The sequence below is a fragment of the Hylobates moloch genome, unplaced genomic scaffold (assembly GCF_009828535.3).
Source record: "Hylobates moloch isolate HMO894 unplaced genomic scaffold, HMol_V3 SCAFFOLD_18, whole genome shotgun sequence".
In the NCBI taxonomy this organism is placed as follows: domain Eukaryota; kingdom Metazoa; phylum Chordata; class Mammalia; order Primates; family Hylobatidae; genus Hylobates; species Hylobates moloch.
Genome location: NW_026652293.1, coordinates 72,669,064 through 72,690,158, shown reverse-complemented (window position 1 = coordinate 72,690,158; position 21,095 = coordinate 72,669,064). Strand labels below are relative to the sequence as shown.

The 21,095-nt window shown below is 38.4% G+C and overlaps 1 protein-coding gene across 1 annotated transcript in view; it reads right to left on the bottom strand.

The window, feature by feature from the left end:
* Positions 1–21,095, bottom strand: part of FMN2 (formin 2) — a 389,644-nt gene that overhangs the window by 309,498 nt on the left and 59,051 nt on the right. The gene's annotated exons all lie outside the window — the stretch shown is intronic.

The window sequence follows — 21,095 nt, the reverse complement described above, 5'->3', positions numbered from 1 at the left end:
CAAGCACTTTGGGAGGACAAAGTGGGAAATTCACTTGAGCCCAGGAGTTTGAGGCTGCAGTGAGCTGTGATCGCACCACCGTACTTCAGCCTGGGTGTCAGAGCAAAATTCTGTCCCCCCCACCCAAAATTAAAAAAAATGACAAAGGAGTGTTTTCTTAGCTGTGCTTAAAAGAAGCACTGATATTACTACCAGTGAGATACGAATTGGCACAAACTTTCTACAGAGAAATTGAATATCAAAATAATTTAAAAACCTATCCCTTTTGGTTTTGTTTGTTTGTTGTTGTTGTTGTTGTTGTTTGAGATGGAGTCCTGCTCTGCCACCCAGGCTCAAGTGCAGTGGCACAATCTTGGCTCACTGCAACGTCTGCCTCCCAAGTTGGATTGATTCTCCTGCCTCAGCCTCCCAAGTAGCTGGGATTACAGGCGTGCACCACCATACCCAGCTAATTTTTGTATTTTTGGTAGAGACGGGGTTTCATCACGTTGGCCAAGCTGGTCTTGAACTCCTGACCTCAGGTTATCCGCCTGCCTCGGCCTCCCAAAGTGCTGGGATTACAGGTGTGAGCCACTGAGTCCAGTCAACCCATCCGTTTTGAACCACCGATTCCACTCATAGAAGTCTTCTCTAAGGGGAAAATATATCGGTGATATGCAAAAATATTTATGTCCTAGAATATATTTATCCCAATGTTACTTGCATTTTTACAAAAGAAAAAAAGTAGAATTTCCAAAAATAGCAGTAAGAATAAAAAAATTTATTTGTACATATAGTGGGACAATCAAGAGCTATTAAAATCACATCTCATTGAATGCCATGTAAAATATGTTTATGGTATGTTGCCAAGTGAAAGTATTTGGCTGTAAATTGTATATTGTAAAAATAATACACGAGGCCGGGTGCAGTGGCTCACATCTGTAATCCCAGCACTTCGAGAGGCTGAGGCAGGTGGATCGCCTGAGGTCAGAAGTTGAAGACCAGCCTGGCCAACGTGGTGAAACCCCATCTCTACTATAAATACAAAAATTGGCTGGGCATGGTGGCTGGAGCCTGCAATCTCACTTACTCAGGAGGTTCAAGCAGGAGAATCGCTTGAACCCGGGAGGCAGAGTTTGCAGTGAGCCAAGATCGTGCCACTGCACTCCAGCCTGGGCAACAAGAGCGAAACTGTCTCAAAAAAAATTAATAATAATAATACATAAGCTAATGGCTACATAATGTATAATTATATAATGAGGTAACATTTATATATATATTTTATATTTATATACATATATATAAAAAACATGGAACACACAAATGTGAGTTTATATATATCTTAAAGGGAAGAGGAAAGGGAATATTAAATTAAGAAAAAATTAGCAAGCCAGGATTTAAGGGAGAACACAGACCTAGGGAGGGGAGGTTGGCTCATCGGGGATCCTTTTGCCCCCACCCCTCAACACCCCCCAGGATTCCTGTGAGAGTCTGTGGGCACATTATCAGGGGAAAGGGACTGGAGGACCCTGACCTCTAAGGGAGACTGACCCTACTAACACCTCTCACTTGGGGTTAGGATCTAAAATTCCATCACACTAGTAACAAAGGTAAACTAGAAGTAAGCAGGTTGAACGTTTTCAGGGCTAAAATTCAACTTCAAAGCGTCTAAATCTTTGAACATACCTCAAGGTGATCTTGGAATATTAGTGCCCCAGGTCCCTGGCAAAAGCAAACATAAACCCTATCTGGGAAAATATGAGATCAAACTAAGCATTTGCACAGCATAAAATTTTTAAAAAATAGAAAAATGGAGACATAAATTAAAAAATAAACAAAAATCAATAGGAAAACAGACAACAGAAAAAGACACGAAGGGATCCTAGATTATTATCAGACTCACATTTTAAAATAGCTATGTTAAATCTCTCCAAGAAGAGAACAGACAAAATAGACAACTTCAGCAAAGAGTGGTGGCTCACGCCAGTCACGCCAACACTTTTGGGAGGTCGAGTTGGGAGGATTGCTTGAGTCCAGCAGTTTGAGACCAGCCTAGATAACATAGAGAGACCCCATCTCTACAAAAAATTTTAAAAACTAGACAGGTGTGGTGGTCCATACCTGTAGTCCTAGCTACTTGGGAGGCTGAGGCTAAAGGATCACTTGAGCCCAGGAGGTCAAGGCTGCAGTGAGCTATGATCGCGCCACAGCACTTCAGCCTGGGAAACAAAATGAGACCCTGATTTAAATTTTTAAAAAGAAAGAAAGCGTGCCAACAGATAACTAGAAGTAATTTTAAAAACTGAGCAATTCTAGAACTGATAAATAGCCAAATTAAAACCTCAACAGATCTACTTAATGGTAGATTAGAAGCAGCTGAATAAAAAATTAGTGCATTCAAAGAAAGATAAAAAGAAACAATCCAGAATGAAGAAATAGTCAAAAGGATGGGAAATATTGCAGAGAAAATAAGAGGATAAAAGATACAGTGAAGAACTCTAACCTATGTATAATTGGAGTCCCAGAAAAAAAGATATCATAAAGAGAATAACATAGAAATATTATCTATAGAAAGATCATTCCTAAAAACATAAAATGAAAGAATCAAACTACTACTGATTTCAAAGCCTTATAAATCCTATAAATGGGTGAATACAGTAAAACTGCTACAAAAAAGCTAAAAATAACATCTTTAAAGCAGCCACAAATAGATGACCTTCAAAGAATCAATAAATAGATTATTTTTGTTAAGAAGTTAGTGTCATTGAAAGCTAGAAGATAGTGGAATGATCTTTTTTAGACTGCCTACTAGAATTTTACACCTTGTAAAAATATTTTTCAAGAAGAAAATGAAAGAAACCTATTTTAAGACAAAAAAACACTAAAGAATTTGTCACCTAGCAGGCTTGCACTAAATGAAATACAAAAAGATGCTCTTTAGACTGAAAGAAAATAATCCCAAACAGATTCCTGAAGATGCAGAAAGAAAGAGCAAAGAAAACAGATTAAATGAATACTAAACATATAAACAGTATTAATGTCTTATGGAGATAATATAGAAAGAATTAAAATAAAATAACAATGTGTAACTTGGAAGTGAAATTTATTAAGTTAGGGAATCTCAAGTTTGCTTAATTTGTCTGGAAACAGGTCTTAAGGTTGCTTAATTTGTCAGGAAATAGGAGAAAGTACCAAAAAACAAAAAAGGCAAAAATGTATGCAGTTTTAAAAGATAAGCTTAGGTGTAGTGGCTCAGGCCTGTAATCTCAGCACTTTGGGAGGCCAAGGCAGAAAGACTGCTGGAGCCCAGGAGTTCAAGACCAGCCTGGACAAGATAGTAAAATCTTGCCTTTACAAAAAAATTTAGAAATTTAAAAATAAACATAAAAATTATCTTGGCATAGTGACGCACCCCTGTAGTGTAGTCCTAGCTACTTGGGAGGCTGAGGTGGGAGGATGGCTTGAGCCCAGGAGTTCAAGGCTTCAGTAAGCTATGATTATGCCACTGCACTCCACCATGGGTGACAGAGTGAGACCTTGTCTTAATAATAATAGTAATAATAATAAAAGATAGTTGGTAAAATTACAGTTTTTAAAATACCAGAGAGAACAATTAAATAGTAAAGAGTAATTGAAAAATCCAAAAAACACAAAAGGAAAAGGACTATAGAACAGATAAGACAAATAGAAAATATACAATAAAATAGTAATTTAAATCCAAGCATTTAAACAATTGTATTAAATGTAAATGGACTTAGTTATACTTCAGTAAAAAACAAAAGACTATCAGACAAGATAAAAAATGAGCTCCAAACCTATGCTCTTTACTGAAGATACAAATGAAAAGGTATAAAAATGATTAAGATTACTAGAAAGTAAAAAGATATAACATGTAAATTTTAAACTAAAGAAGGCCAGTATAGCTATATTAATAACAGATAATGTTTTACAGCAAAAAGCATCATAAGAAACAAAGTGGAAGTCTTCTATTGATAAAAATGTAATTCATAAGGAAAATAAGTAATTCTAAATATGTGTGCTTCAAATAAGGCTTCAAAGCACACATAGCAAAAATTGGCAGAGCTCTAAGGAAAAAGCATGTTCACAAACATAGTAGCAACAACTTTCTCAATAGCTGCTACAATGAAAAGAAAAAGTAAGGATATGGAAGATCTGAACAACATAATCAGCAATTTACCTAATGGACTTAAGCAGACCATTTAACCTAAAACATTCTTTTCAAGCATACACAGCACACTGATGAAAGCTGATCACATCTTGGGCTATAGTAAATCTCAATAAATGGCAACATACTGAAATGAAGAGTACGTTTTCTTAATATAATGTAATTAAATTAGAAATCAATAATAAAAGATAAAACAAAGTCTCCATGTTTGGAAATCAAGCAATACAATTCTAAATCACACATTACTCAAAAAAGACAACAGAGTCAACATTTTAAAATATTTTTTAAATGAAGGATAATATAAATATTTGCCTTAACTTTAGAGATACAGTTCATCATGTTTAGAGAGAAATCTGTAGGTTTAAATGCATATATTAAAAAGATAAAAGGCTACAAAAATCAGTATGTTAAATATCCATCTAAAGAATTTAGGAGAGAAAAAGATCCAGCAATTTAGTCCAAAGAAGGGAGAAAGAAGGAAACAGATTTAAGTGTTAACAAATAGCCTCCAAAGAAGCCTTCTGAAAAAGCTAATAATATTAAAAACCTCTGGCAAGTATAATCAAGTAGAGATACAAATAACTAATGTCAGAAATAAAAAAGGAAACATAACATTGATTCTACAGGCTTTAAAGTAGTAAATAAGATATTAGAATAACTTTACACCAAAATTTAAAAATATTAGGTAAAACATAATTTTTAAGGAAAAAAATGCAATTTACCAAAATCAACATACAAAAAAGAAAATGTGAATCCTTTCATAACTAGCTTTTGCTTTCTTTTTCTCAGATGGAGTCTTGCTCTGTCACCCAGGCTAGAGTGCAGTGGTGAGATCTCGGATCATGCAACTTCCGCCACCTGGGTTCAAGCTATTCTCCCACCTCAGCCTCCTGAGTAGCTGGGACTACAGGCAACTGCCACCACGCCCGGCTAATTTTTCTATTTTTAGTAGAAACAGGGTTTCACCATATTGGTCAGGCTGGTCTCGAACTCCTGACCCTGTGATCCACCTGCCTGGGCCTCCCAACGTGCTGGGATTACAGGCATGCGCCACCATGCCCAGCCACTTTTGCTTTCTTCATAATTTCTTTTGATGATTTTTTGTTTTTTTTTTTTTTGAAACAAGGTCTTGCTCTGTCACCCAGGCTTGAGTGCTAGAGTATGATCACAGTTCACTGCAGCCTCAACCTTCTGAGCTCAGGAGATCCTCCCGTCTCAGCCCCCTAAAGCGCTGGGATTACATGGGTGAGCCACAACACCCAGCCCATTTACTTTCAATATACTCCAAATTATCAGTCTTTTCCTCTATAGCCAGAGTATTGTCCTGTTTAAGAAGTTTTTGCCTACTCCATAAGCAACAAGATACCTCCTATATTATCTTCCAGAAGGTTTGTTATTTTATCTTTCACATTAACATTTATAATCATCCTAGAAAGTTTTGTATTTGTGAGATGGATATCAACTTTCATTGTCTTTTTCAGATGATTACCCAGTTGACCCCATCCCATTTATTTAAAAGGCTGTATTAAGCTGCTTTTCAGTGCCACTTTTGTCATTCATTAACTGTCTATACACATGAGAGTCTGTTAGGTGACTCTATTCCACTGTGTGTTTGTATGTCCTTGCACAAATACTAGAATGCTTAATTACTGTTGCATTATAATAAGTCTTAATACCTGGAATATTAACCCTTTCCACTTTGATTTTTTTTTTTTTTTTTTTTGAGGTGGAGTCTCCCTCTGTCACCCAGGCTGGAGTGCTGTGGCGCAATCTTGCCTCACTGCACGCTCCGCCTCCTGGGTTCACGCCATTCTCCTGCATCAGCCTCCTGAGTAGCTGGGACTACAGGCATCCACCACCACACCCGGCTGTTTTGTATTTTTAGTAGAGACGGGGTTTCACCTTGTTAGCCAGGATGGTCTCTATCTCCTGACCTCATGATCCACCTGCCTCGGCCTCCCACTTTGATTTTTTTAAAGATCATCTTCCTTATTCTAGGCCCTTCCAACATAAAGTTTAGAGGCAGTTTGTCACATCCCACTAAAGCAAACAAGCACGCATTCACGCACGCCCTTGAAATATTGATTAGAAATGCATCTAATCTATTAGTTCGGAGAGAAATGAAACAAAAAATGCAAAACCATAAACATGATAAATCTGTTCATATACTTGTCATTTCTGATTTTTCTCACTGAAGTTTATTGGGCTTCTGCATACAGGCCATGCACATGTCTGTTCAGTGTCTTCTTAGATTATTTGATGTTTTTAATACTGTCTTAAATGTATTATTTTTTAAGTATCTTTAAAATTTTTGTTTGCTGATACAGAAATGGCATTGGTTTTACATATTGGTTTTGTGTTCAGTAATTATGTAAATTTTATTTCTAAATATTTATCTGTAAATGTATTTGAAATTTTTACATATACAATCACATCATCATAAATAATGGCAGTTTTATTTCTTCTCCAATTTTATTTATCTTCTAGACCATATAGGAATAATTGTTCAATAGAAGATAGAGTGGTAATAGTGGCATTGTTTTCTCATTCCCAAACTTAAAAGAACCTTCAATATTTCACCATCTAATGATATTTGCTGTAGATTTCTTATAATTGTCCTTTATCAGGGTAAGCAAGTTTTCTAAGTTCCCTAAGAGTTTCTGTCATGAATGGTGATACAGTTTATCAAATGCATTTCTGATAATCTCTAGGGAGAATCATTACATATATACACATTATATACATACATTATATACATTATATATAATGTATATATACAGATATACATACAATGTATATAATGAAAAATATGTGACTTTTAAATGTGAAGCTGACCTTACTTTCCTGGAATCAACCTAACCTGGTTTGGATATGTCATTTGGTTTTCAAATGTTAAACCAGCCTTGCATTCCTTTATATACATTGCTGGATTAAATTTGCAAATATTTCATTAAGAAATATTTACATTTATCAGGGATAGTAGCTATAGTTTTCTAATGACTGTATCTGGTTCTAGTATCAGGGAAATTTCGGCCTCATAAAATAAGCTGGGCAGTGTTCATTTCTCCTGTTTTCTGAAAGAGTTTATACTGTCTAAGACTGGTTTTATTTCTTCTTTAAATGTTTGGTAGAATTCACCAGTGAAACTACCTGAGCCCAGAGGTTTTGTTAACACTCTATTTTTATTAATAACAAAAAAAAAAATTCTAAGGTGAGGAACAAACTGAAGACAAGACCAAAAGAATATGTGTGTATGTGTGTGTGTGTGTGTGTATATATATATATACAGATATATATATACAGATATATATAGATATACAGATATATATATATATATCTCCATGTATGCAAATAATTCATATGCTCCAAGAGGGCTTGAAAATCTAAGCACTCAAGAGAGAGCAAAAAACATTCATAACACCATGACTTGGGCTTTTTAAAATGAACTTTCAAACCCTCTCAGTGAGCATGCATTATTTGTAATTAGAATTAAAAGTAATAAATGGCAGTCAGGGCTGTCTCCCCACAAATAGGTTAGGTTAAATAGAATAGGTTCTCCCCACACTCTGTTCTGAGCTTGTAATGATAGTGTGGACAGGCTTTCTGACATGGCTACAAGTTGGATATGGTCTCTTTCACTTTGAAGATCCGATTAGTTCATTTCACTAGCCTTCCACTTCTCACACAGTCAGAACAAAGTAATACCTGACTCTTAGATGGGTGAGGAACCCCATTTTGAACTCCATAACCAAAAGAGAGAGATGTGACGGCTCAGGTTTGTTGGGAGTGGGGCTGTTACTGTCAAATACAGAAGCCATAGGAGTTAGAAGAGCAGGGAAAAAATAGATTGTCGAGCCTAGAAAAATGAAGAATATCTCTCAAATTACTAAAGGTCATCTAGAAGACATTAACACGATACCTTTTATTTCTAATGAGGCTAAAGCAGCTCACTTTAAACCCCAGCATATCAGAGAAAAGATGGACATAAAGATAAGTTTCATAGGGTGGATTTTAAAAAAAAAACACACACACATAAAAAGGCAGGCCGGGCGCGGTGGCTCACGCTTGTAATCCCAGCACTTTGGGAGGCCGAGGCGGGCGGATCACGAGGTCAGGAGATCGAGACCACGGTGAAACCCCGTCTCTACTAAAAATACAAAAAATTAGCCGGGCGCAGTGGCGGGCGCCTGTAGTCCCAGCTACTCGGAGAGGCTGAGGCAGGAGAATGGCGTGAACCCGGGAGGCGGAGCTTGCAGTGAGCCGAGATTGTGCCACTGTACTCTAGAAAAAAAAAAAAAAAAAAAAAAAAGGCAGCCTTTATAATTTTGTAGTAGTTGAACAAGCAAGCCAATTAAAATTTCTTGTTAGTCTCTTACTTTATGGTACCATGAGACCATTCTATCACCAATTAGATAATGCAAATGATGGAAACAAAGCAGTCAGGTTGAATGGGAAACAGTTTTTATAATGTTTTATAGCAGTTTTATAACTTTTCTCAAATCTTCTTATTGGTTCCAGATAAAAGACTATATATAAATATTATGTAGAAGGGTAATCATTAAGCTACCAAAGAATAACAAATACAATATGAAACATAAAAACATGGTATTAATTAGCTCAATCTTTAAGAGATGTTACATCTGAATTGAAATACTACATTAGCAATATTCAGCCTGTCATTTTTATCAACTAGAGTCTTCATGAGAATGTGGACAAAATAGGGGATGCATTAGGGGTTCAGAAGACAATTATTAATCAGTTCGACACAAAATGCAGGACTGGTACACTTGGTCAGTAACACACTAACAATAGAGACTGAGTAGTAGCTTGGGAGAGCTTATTGGTAGGTGGATCAAATTCAGGCATGGGGGAGGGAGATGCAGTTATGTGATTTTTATAAAAGTATTTGACCTATATTTAGAAGTTCATTTCCATTCAACTTGATGTCTGAATTATTGGTTGACCTTGAAGAAAATAAAATTACTGAAGTCTAAATGACTGTTTCCTAATCATACATTAGAGAGGAAACATATCTAGCCAACCTTGTGGTGTTGATAAGAATAAATTATATAACATCAATAATGCTCTGAACATCACCCAGGGAGGTCAGTTGACTTACCCAAGGTCATAGCAAATTCAGAAAAAGACAGCAAGGTTCTCCTACCTCTAGCTAAGCATAAAAGCTTTCCTGTAATACACAAAGCTTATGCTCTGAGGCCTTGAAAACCAATGGTTTTCTTTGTGGTTTGGTTTTGTTTTTCAAATTCTAACTTGGCATTCTGGCTGGATTAAATATTTAACACATCTTCTAACATTATCCAGCTGCAAGAAAAAAAAATGAGAGAGGTAGGATCTTGTGGGGATTAGGGGATGCTCTTAGAATTTAAAAAATTAATTTTAAATCCTGGAAGGCCTCAGCCTTCCAAGTAGCTGGGACTATAGGTGGGCACCACTGTGCCTGGCTGATTTTTTTTTTTTTTTAAGTATAGACAGAGTCTGACTATGTTGCCTCAGCTGGTTTCAAACTCCTAGCCTCAAGTGATTCTCCTGCCTCAGGCTCCTAAAGTGCTAGGACCACAGGAGTGAGCCACCACATCTGGCCCTTTTCAGTGATATATATTTATAAAAATTCCAAGTTTTAGTCATTATTTAAAAAAAAAAAAAGTATCTAATTTTGAAGTGCCAGTCTTGAATAGTTAATCTCCCTGAACCTCAATTTTCCCTCTATAAAATTGGGATATTATGAGATAATTTTTGCAAATCACAATGCCTGAAATATCTAGTAAGTGTTCCATAAATAGTACCAACTACAGTTACTATAGTTAATATTGCTTCTTTCCTTCCTTCATTCCTTCCTTTCCCCCACTTCATTCCTTCCTTTTTTCCCCTTCCTTCATTTCCCTTCTAAATTAAAAAAGAAGTTATTATAATCATTAACTAGTTTCACCTTCAGATAACCCAGACATGGAGGCAATTTTTCTAATACTTCTGAAAAGTGAAAACAAAATCTTTTGGTACAGCTGTGCATAGCCATAACAGAAGCTATTATTTCTCTCAGTGACTGATATTTCAAGGAAAGCATTAAACCAATAGCAATGACTAGGAAAGCACGGTTCGAATGAAGTCACATACTCCCACAGATTTCTGACTACCACAGACATACACGAAGATGAGTTCTTGAGTAATTAATTGTGAGCAACTACTTTATGCCAGATAAACTAGGATCAACTACATGTCAACATGAAACGTTAAAGTTATAAGCCTCTCTACAGCTTCAGAAGGTAGCTATATAAAGTATTAGCTATTAACACAGCACCAGAGAGGAAACAATAATTTGTCATATTAAATAATGTAAGCTGTGAGGTAGACTTTTTAAAGTCCATAGTTAAATGACTTTTATTGCTAAGAAATTAAGTTTTTTTCTTAACTTTCATTTTCTAGATTATCAGCAAGTACAATTAAGAGTAAATCCATTTAAAATTGAATAATTCTATGATTCTGTCCACTCTTTCTAAAGCTTTCAAAAGCTTGCTCGATTAGCAAAGTAAATCCTGTTTGTTTCTAGATCTTATTTTTCTTTCTCCCTGTCTTTCCTGTATATTATAATTCAGGCAATTAATGAATTGTGTCTATTAATCTAACATATCCCACTTCCTCAGTGATTCCTACTAACCTGTAGATGTTCAAATTCCATCTTCTTGGTCAATGCATTCTGCTTGATTCTTTCTGGAGGCAGGTCCTGACAAACCTTTTCTACTTTGCATAAGGCCGTCCCATCACAAGAGTGGATGCTTTCTCTTACCATCCCAGGGCCAGCTAGGATCTCAGCCCGCCACCTTAGCCTGCTCTAACTCAGCTGTTGGAGAGAAAAAAATCCCCCCCACTGTGAAGCAAGTTCACAGTCTCTATTTCAGAGACTGAACCCTGCCCTCACTCCCTTCACAGTGTTACTGGAACCAGTTTCCTGACGCTGCATTACCTCTCTAGCACTTCCTTTGGAAATGTAACAAGAGCAACATGGATGAATTAAAAGGAAATGCCTCTGCCGAGACATCTTAAGAGAAGGCAATCAATAAATTTTAAGTATCCTAAAATAAATTTTCGGAAGTAGTGAATGGTTTGGAGTTTAAACAAATGGATTTTTTTTTATCTGCCTCAAACACAGCTGAACATTTCCCATTGCATGAGGCTCTTTTCAATGACATACTTGTTGTTGTTGTTGTTGTTAACAGGGTCTTACTCTGTTGCTCAGGCTAGAGTGCAGTGGTGCAATCACAGCACGCTTCGGCCTCCTACTCGTGGCTCAAGTGATCCTCCCACCTCAGCCTTCCAAGTAGCTGGGACCATAGGTGTGCAACACTGTGCCTAGCTGACTTTTTTTTTTTTTTTTTTTTTTTAGTAGAGACAGAGTCTATGTTGCCTCAGCTGGTTTCAAACTCCTAGGCTCAAGTGACTCTCCTGCCTCAGGCTCCTAAAGTGCTAGGATTACAGGAGTGAGCCACCACTTCTGGCCCTTTTCAGTGATATATATTTATAAAAATTCCAAGTTTTAGTCATTATTAAAAAAAAAAAATAAGTATCTAATTTTGAAGTGCCAGTCCAGATGGTCAGATTTTTTTTTAATGATATAGCTAAAGAGTCCTTTTATATACTAACAAATTGTGGATTGCTCATCAAAAATTGAGAGTATGAATTATTAAAAAACATTACTCAACAAAGCATCGCCCATCTAATCTCCAAAACTAGAAACCTTGATCTTTGACAACCTCACACCTTCTAAATCTAGTAAGTCACCAAAATCAATTATTTCCATCTCAGATATGTCTGCAGAATGTGCTTCTTCTCATCTCAATCACTCTGGGCTCTCAAATCTAGTTTAAAAAGATTTTGATAGGCCAAGCACAGTGGCTCATGTAATCCCAGCACTTTGGAGGCCAAGGCAGGAGGATCACTTGAGGCCAGGAGTTTGAGACCAACCTGGCAACACAGCTAGACCCTGTCTCTACAAAATATTTAAAAATAGTTAGGCATGGCAGTGCACGTCTGATTCCAGCTACTCTGGAGATGGAGGTGAAGGTGGGAGAATCACTCGAGGCTAGGAGTTAGAAGCTACAGTAAGCCATGATCATACCACTGTACTCCAGCCTGGGCAACAGAATGAGATTGGTTAAAAAAATAAAAATTAAAACAAGATTTATAGCCTCTTACATGATTACCACATCCTTGTAGCTAGCTCTCCACTATGCAGAAAGTCATCTTCATCAAAAGCAAAGATTAGTGGCCAGGTGTGGTTGCTCACACCTGTAATCCCAGCATTTTGGGCAGCCGAGGTGGGTGGACTACTTGAGCTCAGGAGTTCGAGACTAGCCTGGGCAACATGATGAAACCCTGTCTTTATAAAAAATACAAAAATTAGCAGGGTGTGGTGGTGTGCAACTCTAGTCCTAGCTACTCAGGAGGCCGAGGTGGGGGGATTGCTTAAGTCTGAAAGGTCGAGGCTGCAGTGAGCCATGATCACAACACTGCACTCCAGCCTGGATGACAGCCCAAGGCCCTGTTGAAAAGGAGGGGAGGGGAAAGGAGGGGAGGGAAGGGGAGGGGAAGAGGGAGGGAGGGAGGGAGGGAGGGAGGGAGGGAGGGAGGGAAGGAAGGAAGGAAGGAAGGAAGGAAAAAATTAGCATATTCCTTTCTTGCTACTACAAATCTGAGATCTCTGGTTGGTCCAAGGGTAGTGAGTTATTTCAATTGATTTCAATTGATTGTTCAGAATCAGTTATGGATCAAATTCCTTGTTTTACTCTTTCCTTCTCACTACTACACTTGCCTAGCCTTTAAAAATGAGTACATACAAATATTTGAGACCTCTAATGATTCTGAGATGGAACTGGGATTGCTGATGTGCCTGTGAAGATGCCCTTAGCAACAGGTATCACTCATCCCTGTCTCCGCCCATCCTTCACAGCCCACCTTGGTTTCTGCCAACTGGAATCGCTCACCATTTCTTGAATGTGTCAGGATCTTTCATAGCCAACCATATCTCTGAGGCAGAAACCAGGTTTTCCGCCAGGAACGACCTGCCTTTTCCACCTTGAAAACTCCTACTTAACCTTCACGTGCCGCTTCAAATGCCATCTTTCTAGAATGGGGCCTTCCTCCACTTACACGGGTGTTTATTGCTTCATCTGTGTTCCCAGAGCACTCTGTACTATCTGTGTCAGCATTTACTGTGTTTGAACTGAGAATTCTCTTTGATGCATTGTCTGTCTGCTTCCTATCTCCAATGAGAACGTAAGTTCTCCTAGGACATGGACATGAATTATTCTTAACTGGGTAGGCCTTGTAGGTATTAACATTTTTTTTTTTTTTTGATGGACTCTCACTGTGTCGCCCAGGCTGGAGTGCAGTGGCCTGATCTTGGCTCACGGCAACCTCCGCCTCCTGGGTTCAAGAGAGTCTCCCGCCTCCTGAGTAGCTGTGATTACAGGCATGCACCACCACACCTGGCTGATTTTTCTATTTTCAGTAGAGGCAGGGTTTTGCCATATTGGCCAGGCTGGTCTCGAACCCCTGAACTCAGGTGATCTGCCCTCCTTGGCCTCCCAAATGCTAGGATTACAGGTGTGAGCCACTGTGCCCGGCTGGTATTCACACTTCTCGAATCCCTTACTGCATGTTAGCTTTATCATAATCCAACAAAAAGTTCATGAAATTTAAATGAGGCAACTTCTGGGCTTAAATCATAACTCCATCTTTTTCTAGAAATTTAGCTGTGAGAACCTTTGGTCCCTGGCCTATAAAATAGTATCATACAGGCTGGGAGCAGTGGCTCACGCTTGTAATCCCAACACTTTAGGAGGTCGAGGTGAGAGGATCACTTGAGCCCTGGAGTTCATGGCCAGCCTGGACAACATAGTGAGACCTCATCTCTACAAAAAAATAAATAAATAAATTCGCCAAGCATGGTGGCGTGCACCTGTGGTACCAGCTACTAGAGAGGTTTAGGTGGGAGATCACTTCAGCCCAGGAGGTTAAGGCTGCAGTGAGCTATGACTGTACAACTGCACGCCTGTCAAACAAAAAAAAAAAAAAAGAAAGAAAAAAACAGTAAATACAACCAGCTCAAGGGGTACTTTTTGAGAACCGAGTGAGATTAAATGAGATGATATATGAATTTTGCCCGAAAAACTCCTGCCATGAATGTAACAACAAAAGTGATGATAAAATGGCTGTAGCATCTACTCAGCCCCCATTCTATGCTGGGCATTGCCCTAGCCCCTTTACAGCCCACGTTGTAAATATCATTAACCCTCCATCTTAACAACTAAGAACCAAGCCCTCAGAGGACAAGTGAGCCAGCCAGTGCCACATAGCAATCACCCAGCAAAGCCAAGACTCAAACCCGCCTGGGGATTCTACCACACTCACTCTATAATGCTCTCTTACGTAAGTGCCTGATATTTTATCTGATCCTCACCAAAACTCTATTTTCCTCATCTTACAGATGAAAATACGAAGTCTCAAATAAGTAACTCGCCCAAAATCGCAGGGCTACCAGGTGAACAACTCAGACTGGGCCTCTGGAAAATTTAGTGGATTTTATTGCCACTGCCAATAATCACTGATGGCTCTGAGTAAGGGAGAAGGAGGTGGTGAGTTGCAAAATAGACACTCCACAGGGTTGAAAGGCTGAGAAACGCCAAGACAGTGGCAGGCTTCTCTCTGCATGGATCTGCTTAGTAGAGCAGCAAGGGTTCCAGAAATAGAATTTCCTAGATTGGTATTCTAGCATGACATTAGTTTCTTGGGATGTTGTCTCTGCTTGGTCCTAGCTCATCCCAGAAGTAGGCACAGGCAACGGGGCCACCACGCTGAGGTTCTCCAGCAATTATGGGAACAAGCGTAAGAAGAAGAGAGCGTGGTATGTATGAGTCTACCGCATGATGCTATTGCTAGGACAAGTTTGGAAACGGAAATAAAAGGTTAAGCATATGGAACCCACCCCCACATACACACACATCCTCCTCCTGGCTCTATGATAGTAGAAGATCCAAAGGAAGGAATTAGAGTGGGGTGAATTTCAAAAACTATAGCCTTATAAAAGGAAACCAATTTTGAGTTAAGGAAAGTAATAAAAAGAATGTAAGGCTTTTTCTTTCTTTTTTTTTTTAAATGAGCTCGGAGTATCAAAAGGGTCCAGTGAAGAGCACACAGATTCAGACTGGGCCTAGAGAAGACAGAGGATCAGGACTGGATTACACAGAGAGGAGAATTATGTGTATTCTGTAAATGCCAGAGCCCATGGTGGTACCTACCCTCAAGAAGGAATAAGAAAAGGGAATATGAAAAGTGCTGATAGCAGGGATTAATTTAGAACAGTGACGTGCATTAAAAAGTCCATTAGAGGCGGGGCATGGTGGTTCACACAGCACTTTGGGAGGCCGAAGCAGGAGGATTGCTTGAGCCCAGGAGTTCAAGACCAGCCTGGGCAACATGGCAAAACCCCGTCTCTATTAAAAAAAAAAAAAAAAAGAGATTGGCTAGGTGGTGCACATCTGTAGTTCCAGCTACTAGGGAGGTTAAGGTGGGAGGATCGCTTTAACCTAGGAGTTTGTGGCTACAGTGAGCTATGATCGCAGCACTGCACTCCAGTCTGGACAACAGAGCAAGACCCTATCTCAAAAAAATAAAGAAAAAGTCCATTGGTCCCTCTGCTTTACCACACAGACAGTTCTGCTCCTTCAGAGATAGACTTACACTTTTCAGTGATTCAGTCTTAAAATTAGATAGCAAGTCTCAAGCTGAGTGGGGCAACATCTAAATGCCTATCATAAAGATTTTCTTAAGCAAAAAGAAATACTGTATGAAACTGCATTCACAATTTTCTAAGACTCCTGTCTCTCAGAATCCAGACTTTGCCCATACCGGAGCTTACATTTTCTCAAAGGTGTTAGCTGAAGGTGAGGTTTGAACAATTTGCTCCAGGAAAACACATACCAAGCAGAAGTAGCACATATATTAAAGCTGCCTATTGGGTCTCTTTTCACAGAAAGAAAAGCTAAAATAAGGGCTCAGCCTTAAGATCTGTCACCAACCACGTATAACACAGGAAGCAGGCTGGAACTGAAATTAAGATCTGTGACATGCTCTGCTACTTATAGACTAGGGTGCCTTGTTGGTGCTTAGAATGGGCACTGACTCACCTGTTAGTAGACTCTGTAGCCATTATGGCTACAGTAATTATTATCATCATTTAAAAACAAGGTCGGCCTTCACGTGCAGTGCTTTGATCTACTGAGCCCAAATATAATTCAATAGAATAAAGTAGAGAATTTGAACAAGTCATTTCTGAAGACCATGCCCTTAAATCAACATAACAATTGGGACTTAGAAACCAGGATATTTATCCATAATATCTATGTATAGTCCCATAGAAGGATGGTTTAGTTTCTACCACGTATTTCTTATTTTCTGAAGCTATGGATAAAGGGAAGTTTCCTGTGAAAACCTATCATCTCTTTGCCTTTGAACATACTTGTGAAATGCTAACACATGTGGATGCATAGCTTGTAATGATTATTCCAAAATAGATTTAGGGACTTCTGCATAATAGGCACAGCAGTTAAGAGCAGGCATTTCAGAGTTTAACATACCTAGATCTGAATGCTTCTCTACTAATTATTATGACCAGTCTCTTTATAAAAAACACACCTAACAAAACCTCCAAGGGGTGTTAAAGATCAAATGACATGTGTAAAACCCTCAGCAAAGTAAGAGCTCAAAAAATGGTGACTATTAGCATTAAACGGGTCATTAGAGGGATTTAGTTTGACTTTTACTGGTGAGGCCACACCGTTGGTAAGAGTTGAGAAACAAAACCAATTTTCATCACCTAGCTCAGTACTCTTCAGCTGGATTTTAGTCTCAAATTATTATTAAATGTCAGTTTGACCTTAATTAAAGCCTTGATCCGACAAAATTGTGAGCAAGATATGCCTTCCGTTTTTCTTGGTCTTGCGTTGTAAAAACTTTCCTCGTGTTTAGAGACATTGTTTCTTGTTCATAATTAATGAGCACATGGGATGGACTGATGTCTTCTTTCATCGATAATCATTTTCCTTCTGTACGCAGAAGAGACTACCCAGTTTCCACCCGCGTGATTTGTTGACTATGTCTGATGGCTGGCTGACCTCAAATTTTCATTTGTAATTCATCATATCTATAAGCATCCATGATCTTTGTATCTTGATATAAGCTTCTGTACAAAATTTTTGTTCAAATCCTTAAAAGTGAAAACATATTTCAATAAGGGCTAATCATTTAGCTAAAGGAGCATATAACCTTTAGCAAATACAACTTAATTAAAAATCCGTTTTATCTGAAAAGGAAGTTGTGTTATTTTAACCTATCAAGAGACTTTAATGGAGTATGCTGTATCAGAAGAGGACAAAAAATACTTAATCAACATTAGCATTTATACATATCAGATTGTTTTCTCTAATGTTATTGATACCTTAACTATAACCATATTTGTTTTCACCTGTAGTCAGGGAAAAAAAACATAAATGCTATTTTCTTGAAAAATCTATAAAGCTTTCGCTCCTCTCTAATTTCAAAAATTTACCTCAAAGAATTTTTTATTTTAAAATTTAAAGCTATTACAATTAATTTTCCTGTGAATATATTTTGCAGCGGTGAAATTTTAAGACGCCTTCCTGTAACTCCTTAAATTTGGAAATGGAATACTATTCTGAGAATTCTTCTGCATAATTTGAAATGACCAGCAGAGGGCAGAGCTAAACATTTGACACTAGAATCCCTGTGCATGAATGAGAAGAAATTTCCAAAATGAGGCTGAGGAGTTCTATTTTTGACTGAAATTTAGCACCTCGGTTGCTATATTTGCTGAGCTTAGAAACATGCCAAGAAGAAATGTCAACCTTATATTCTCTTCAGTGCAAATGGGGAAAATAAAAATCAACACTGCAATAAAATAATTTAATGCAGTACAAATGCTAGAATTAACCAAAAACAAAGAACTGAAATGATGTGACATAAATAATACTTGTTCATTTTATGCACACATATGAGGTGCAACTAAATAACTTACAAATCAAATACTTGGTGATAAAGGTAGACAAAAATATCTGTAAAAATTAATCTGTGAAAAGTAATTTTATCTGTATCTGTATGTGCATTACATAATAACTTCCTAATATAGAATATAAACCTTACAGATAAGATTCTTGCAAAAGTTTTCCAAATTTTTCTAGGGTTGTTTGAAACTTTGATAAGTACAAAACTGGTTACTTTATTCTCCATATTCTGTAAGTTCAATGTTTTACAACCCCTTGTATTTCAAAAGCACATTTCAAAACACATGTTAATATATAAAGGAAGAAGCAAAGGAAGAAAAACCCTGGGGTTTAGGCTTATGGGTACAGTATATATTGAATAAGATTACATTTAATATACAGAGGTTTTTTTTTTTTTTTTTTTTTGAGGCAGAGTCTTGTTCTGTTGCCCAGGCTGGAGTGCAATGGCGCGATCTCCGCCCACTGTAAGCCCCACCTCCTGGGTTCACGCCGTTCTCCTGCCTCAGCCTCCCGAGTAGCTGGGACTACAGGAGCCCGTCACCATGCCCGGCCAATTTTTTGTATTTTTAGGGGTTTCACCCTGTTAGCCAGGATGGTCTTGATCTCCTGACCTCGTGATCCGCCCACCTTGGCCTCCCAAAGTGCTGGGATTACAGGTGTGAGCCACTGTGCCCGGCCCATATACAGAGTTTTTATTCAGCAACATATCTGGGTATGAACATCTGCATTTTACATCTCAAGTTTTTTCAAATAGAGAAAAAGTTAAATAGAGAAAGTTCTTGTAAGAAATAAAAAGTGGTGTTAATTCCACCAAAAATTCTGTTAATCCCAACTGGAGACAAACTCGGTCTCAGTCTTTCTCTCTCTCCTTCTCTTTCTCCTCTCTTTCTCTTTCTCTCTCTGTCTCTCTTTCTCTGTCTCTGTCTCTCTCTGTCTCTGTTTCTGTCTCTGTCTGTCTCTGTCTCTCTCTGTCTCTGTTTCTGTCTCTCTGTCTCTCTCTGTCTCTGTCTCTCTGTCTCTGTCTCTCTGTCTCTGTCTCTCTCTGTCTCTGTCTGTCTCTGTCTCTCTCTCTCTCTCTGTGTGTCTCTGTCTCTCTCCGTCTCTCTTGGCTAAGCAGTTTCTCAATTACACAGAAGAAGTTAACCAAAGCCATAATGATCAATCCAGGGAGAATGTTTTGTTAATAAGGCCTAGCTCTGGCACAGCATCTCTCATGAGCAGAGCTGTAACTCTTGAGAATTCAAAGATGAGTAAAATAACAAAAGACAAGAGCAGCTTCCATGGTGAAGTAGCAACTAATATTCACAGAACACACTTTCTAGAGCAAGACTTTCCCAAATCTGGCTTATCAAAAATTCGTATTCCCAGAGCCCAGTCTCAGATCTAATCAATCAGACTTTCCAGAAGCAGAGCCCAAGAATTTGCATTTTATAAATATTCCTAGGTAGCACAGTAAGATGGAATAGCATAAGATGAAGCCAGGAGGTAGCTAAGGGAGGTCCCTGTAGGTCATAAATAAGAGCTACAGTATCACCCTAGAGTAAAGCATCTCCAAGTGTAACAAGATTGGACTTGGTTTTTAAAAATCAGGGTCAGGTGCAATGGCTCACACCTGTATTCCTAGCACTTTGGGGGGCCCAGGTGGGAGGATTACTTGAGTCCAGGAGTTCAAGGCTGCAGTGAGCTATGATTGCTCCATTGCACTCCAGCCTGGGTGACAGAGAGAAATCTTGTCTTTTAAAAAGAAAAAAAAAAATCACTCTTTTGTGGAGAAGGAACTAAAGGGAGCAGAGTGGACCCATGGAGACTAATTAGGGGACTACCGCTTGAGGCCAAGCTCAACACTAAGGTGGCTTAGACCAGAGTGATGGCAACAGAAAGAGAAAAAAGGGCAACAGATTGGCTATGGAGGGTGGATAAAGGGCACAAGATGTGGAGTCAGCCTTCATGGGTTGGAATTCCATCTTCTGCAACTTACAAAACAACTGACTCTGGGCAAATTACCCTAAGTCTCAGTTTTCACATCAGAAAATGGAAGTCAGATTAACTGAGTTATTTAAGTCAAGACCAATTAATTGAAGTGATCATGTTAAGTACTTAGCACAGTGCTTGACCCTCAGTCAGTACTGAATGTCACGGCATGAAGAAACAAGAAATAAAAAGCCCCAATTTTCCATGACTCACTCCTCTACTCCAGCCAACTAAACTGGAAAAAACCAAATAGACTCACTTAGATTCATTAATCTGCATTCACCATGGGGTCTAATTGCCCCATCTTCCATCTTACCCTGAGGAGAACATCATCCACCATTAGTTCTTTACAGCTTATCTCCAAAATGAGTCTGAAATTCCCATTCTATCAAGATTCCATTTTAAAGAACAGACTCTATAACAACTGTCAAGTGAAATGGTACAATAATGATACTAGATTGCTGTTCACTTATTTGGGGGCAAGTTCCTAAATAAATTCAAAACAGCCTATAAGGAAAGTGAATGTTTTATTACTAAATAGTAAATCAGGCACTCTACTCTTCACTATATACTATTTTTTAAATTTTATTTTATTTTTTCGAGACAAAGTCTCAGCTCACTGCAACATCCGCCTCCTGGGTTCAAGCGATTCTCCCATCTCAGTCTCTCGAGTAGCTGGGACTAGAGTTGCACGCCACCATGCCCGGCTAATTTTTTGTATTTTTAGTAAAGACGGGGTTTCACCATGTTGGCCAGCCTGGTCTTGAACTCCTGACCTCAAGTGATCTGCCTGCCTTGGTCTCCCAAAGTGCCGGGATTACAGGTGTGAGCCACTGTGCCTGGCCATACTTTTTTTTTTTTTTTTT